Below are 4,921 nucleotides of genomic sequence, written 5' to 3'. Positions count from 1 at the left end.
TATATATATATATATATATATATGTGTGCAATGAAATTGGTTTATTTTGCATTTTTTTTCTCTGTTTTGATTTTCCGATATGTATAGCCATTGATATTTTGTTGGATAATAATTCGAAGTCTAGAAGATGTTACATGTTACATATACATTTTGGAAAATATTAAGAAAAACAAGTGAGACACGTATAAATCAGAGAATTGACTGAAAATAACAAAGAAATACGAGTAAGATAGATGAGAATCACAAATTATTAACCAAATAAAGTGAGTTAGTTAAAAACTGAATCAGGTAGAATCAAGTGGGAGTTATCTTCAATACAGTTAGAGTTTGTTGGAATTAGTTGAAAGGGTAAAAGTGTAAAACTGTACATCTTAGTCTCTATATGAGAAAGGTCTTAGAGACTCAGACAATTATGATGTAATATTTCCTCTTAAGAAATACAACACAAAAGTTTCTCTTTCTTATTTTCTTCTTCGTGTTCTTTAGCTTCTTCTTCCTTAAGATTTCTGTAAATCAATAGTGTTAATACAAATGAGATATGTAAAAGATCTCAATACCAACCATTAATAATAAATATTATACACCCACAAATGAGAATCACATGTTACATCACGTTACAATCCCCACCCTGCATTTCTGGTGAAATGAACTCATTGACAACACGATTTCACTCTGCTAATTCTTATTCGCAACACTCGTCTCGGTTAGGTTCTTCCATTTATCCCCCGTTCCTTGCTTAATTGATAATGTGTACGATTAGTTGTGCTTATTAGTTCTAATAAAGTAAGCCGATTAACTGGTTAGACATTCTCTCTTTTTAAGCTCGCTTTCTGATTTCATTTGTGCCAAATCAGTGAAAAGAATATGAGACGTTATTATTCTCTTAAGCTCTCCTCTCTTTCCTTCGAAACTCAAGATTCTCTCTTATTCACCATGTTCGCAGTTGCTTGATCTAACCGGAATCAGAACACGTGAGAATCCAAGTGGCCGATCGAGAGGAACGAAGCAATGGCTTCCGACGCTCTTCCTTCGACGAATGTTTGCAGTCCCCTCCCTTTAATCCAACTCTACCTGGCCTCGCTACTTCGGAGTTTGCCAATTAATTCGGTATTAGGGTCATGAGCTTGAATGTATATATATAAAATCAATTAGAAGACCTTTATACATCTCATTCTTAGCCTGCATAAGATCGAGAGAAAATGAGAATTTAATTTCATATTATTGGATTGTTTTAAGGTTGAGCGTCAGTTTGTTTACTTGGAGAATACTGCATGCGCATTTTGATCGTGGCAATTCATGAATCACAAATTTCTATTAATATAAATTTTTGCGTAGGAGCCAGTCGTTCTCCACTACCAATAGTTGTCCACTCCGCACTATGCTAAGTGGGGATGTGTGGTCTGAGTAAGTCGGCACCACCCACTTAGGCTAAGGGTAAAAGGTAACGTTAGAGAGACCATGTAGTATAAAGAACTTTTTGTACAAACGTGTAATTTAGTGTCCAATTAGAAATCACTACAAACTAGAAATACAATTATAATTATATTAGAGTATTAGTTCATAAATCGGGTTCATAAATCTTAGAAGGAGAAATTAGGTTTTCATCCCTATTTTTTCTACTCCATTGATTAAAACCTTATTCATTTTCAATTTTTTTTATCAAGGTCCTTAGCTTTTAATAAACGTCATTCATTATTTCAACAATAAAATATTTGCATGACACAACCCGACCCGGAAAGTCCACTAGGACTCCGAATTAAGCTGTGTTGGCCAACACCCGGAAGGTGACGAAGCCATAGAATGTGATGATGTGTAAAGTGTGAATAAATTTAAACTTAAAAGTGCCTATTGATGAGTATATTTTATATTATATATTTAACCCTATTCTTAGTATATTTTGGTTAATAATTTGGAAGAATTTTGATACTTTGAATTATATTTCCAATATAGGATTTTCGACTTCCTCTGGAGCAAAAGATGGTCAAATGGACGAATTTTGGAGTAATTCCAATTGAAGGACGTTCGTGAGTCACTTAGCTTGATCGTGTCAAAATATCAGATTTTTCTACCAAGCGAATATTTTCTGGTAATAAAATAAAGGAGCAATGTGCAGTGCTGGAATAGTGACGTTTCGGGCTTGAATTGCATTTTTTGAGCCCAAGATGACCTCGGATGGGTTTGTGGCCTTCTGGAGATGTGTTCAGAATGTTCTTATCTTTAAAACAAGCTATCTTGGGCCGGATTTGAAGAAGATTTGAGGCTAAAACGTGGCTGAACAGTTTCTGTGCAGTTTTTCCTAGTTTAATTAGGAATTTATTTTCTATTTTATTTTATTATTATTTAGTTTCTTAGTGGGAATAAAATACTTTAGGGTTAGGGTTTTTGTTTTAGCTTTGAGGGAGATATTAAAAGGGCTTGGCCGTTCTCATTGTTGGGAGGCTTTTCTTTTATGCAACTTTTGGAGAGAAGATTTTGGGCAAAGTTTAGAGATTTTCAGATTTTATTCTACAAGGTGTTTTCATTCTTTTTCTATTTCAATAAAGACTATGATTTTTAGTATGAATATGCGTAACTAATTCTTTTTGCTAGGGCGAGGCCATGATCCTTAGCAAGAATATGTAGTCTCTTTTTACTTTGCTTATGAATTTATGCATGCAGGTTTTGGAATGTTAATCACTGTGCTTTAAACTATCTATTTGTCTTAGTGATTCGCGACCATCAGGATATTTGGAAAAGTTATTTGATGCAATTTTGGCGGAGGATTGTCCCTAAAATTGACTAAAGCTTCTTGTGGTTAATATGTGTAACCTCTTAGGATGGACGACACATTTTAAGGGTTATATGGTTTTTTAAAAAGGTTTTCATAAAACTTAATGAGTCTTGCATGTTCACATTCGATCTGAACACCACGGACGGGTTGCATGTTAGATATACATTCTATGTTGGAGGTTCCAAGTAGGATATACTCTAGGAAAACCTAACTTTCAAAACATACATGTATGGTTCATAAGTAATTTAGAAAAGCTACATATGATTGTTAGGGTGACGGCGGAACCCTAGTACTTTCTCTCTTTGAATCCTAAAAATTGTTCCCCTTATCTTTCTTTAAAGTTGTGATTTTTAAGTAATCTTTTTAATTAAATTCGTTTTTCTTAGTTTAGGTCATTAAATCACCTCTTTCAAAAGAAAAACTTTGTTTTAATTAATTAGTTGAGAATTGATTTTGCTTTGATCTCTTTAAATTAATCCTTGTGGAGAACGACCTTGCTTGAGCCAATTATACTACAATAACCTTGTTTCTCTTGCAAGTATTTTAGGTGTTTTTAACCCTTTTACGCAGGTGGTAAAAATCCTATCAAGAAATTAGCGCCGCTGCCGGGGATTGATTTTAAATAGATTTTTGTCTATCATATTTTCAATTAATTATTCCCGTATATAATAAAAAAAAAAAAATTAATTTTCATTTTTTTTTCTCTGCAGATTGTGCATGGTCTGTACCAGATCACACAAACAACAAATTGCAGATTTTGATCCAGAACCTGAACGTACTGCCAGACAGAGACTTAGAAAGCAGAATCTACAGTGTGAACCTTCACTGCAGGGAACAGTTTTGCATAATCGGTTTACTGGGGTTTTGGACAGCGAGGAAGCTATGGCATTTGTTCTACCAACAGTGGGACAACCACTGAGGGAATCTCTGGCTGCTCATGCCACAGAGGTGCCAAGCTGCATTACCTATCCTGAAGTTGAAGATGGGTCTACGTTTGAGATACGACATCATATGTTGGAGATTCTACCTTCATTTCATGGTTTATCAACAGATGATCCTAACATGCATCTAACTGAATTTCTAATGGGATGCAAAAACATTTTGGTGAGAGGATTTTCAGCAGAATCTATCAAACTCAGACTTTTTCCGTACACTTTGAAGGATGTTGCAAGGAGATGGTTACTCACACTTCCATCTGGAAGCATTACTTCGTGGAACCAACTTAGTGCTGCATTTTTAAGCAAATACTACCCAGCTTCAAAAACACTTGATATGAGTACTCAAATTTTAACATTTGCTCAGAAACCTAATGAAGCAATTCATGAAGCATGGGAACGTTACAAGGATCTACTCAGGAAATGTCCACATTCAGGCATTAATGGTGACACTCAAATGAATTTATTTTACAGAGGGCTGAATTTGACTACTAAGACTCTTGTTAATGCTTCTTGTGGAGGAACGTATTCAGACAAAAATGCACTGCAAGCGTATCAATTGTTTGAGAACATGGCGACAGAATCTCAACAATGGGCAATTGATATACCTCAGACCAGGGGTGTTTTTGAGATGTATAGTGGTTCACCTCATGTATCTGCACAAATAGAAAAGATGGAGAAGAAGTTAGAAAATTTTGATGCAAAATTTGACATGCTTTTACAAAGAATGGCAGCACCTATGCAGCAGGTTGCTGTCCAACAGCCTACTGCAGCCGCCTGTACCATTTGTGGCATTACAACACATGATTTTATGGGTTGCCCACATAGGGACGCATACCCGGAGCATGTTACAGAGCAGATTAATGCATACAATAATTATCAAAGGCCTAGAAATGATCCGTACTCAAATTTTTACAACCCCGGGTGGAGAGATCACCCAAATTTCAAGTGGAATAGAGATCAACAGGTTAAACCACAGTTTCAACAACAAATACAGCAACCTGATGCTCAAGCTAAACCTTCTTGGGAAGTCGCAATTGAAAAATTGGCAGATCATACTAAGGCAAGTTTTGATGCAACAAAAAAAGAAATTCAAAAAACCAACCAAAACATTCAGAACATACAAGCAACAATGAAAGATCTACAGCAGCAAATGGGGCAGCTTTCACTCCAGTTTTCGGGCAGAGAACCAGGAAAATTTCCCAGCCAAACTAAC

General features: G+C 35.5%; 1 non-coding gene across 1 annotated transcript; it reads right to left on the bottom strand.

Annotated features, from left to right (window-relative positions):
* Positions 1-4,039: 4,039 nt before the first annotated feature.
* LOC137733059 (small nucleolar RNA R71) lies at positions 4,040-4,144 on the bottom strand. Its single transcript, XR_011068377.1, has one exon. It is a non-coding gene; the product is annotated as a small nucleolar RNA R71 (small nucleolar RNA).
* Positions 4,145-4,921: the final 777 nt, after the last annotated feature.

Source organism: Pyrus communis, chromosome 4 (assembly GCF_963583255.1).
Source record: "Pyrus communis chromosome 4, drPyrComm1.1, whole genome shotgun sequence".
Classification (NCBI taxonomy): Eukaryota; Viridiplantae; Streptophyta; class Magnoliopsida; order Rosales; family Rosaceae; genus Pyrus; species Pyrus communis.
Note: the sequence above shows the minus strand (reverse complement) of the source record. Positions and strands in the feature narration are given on the sequence as shown.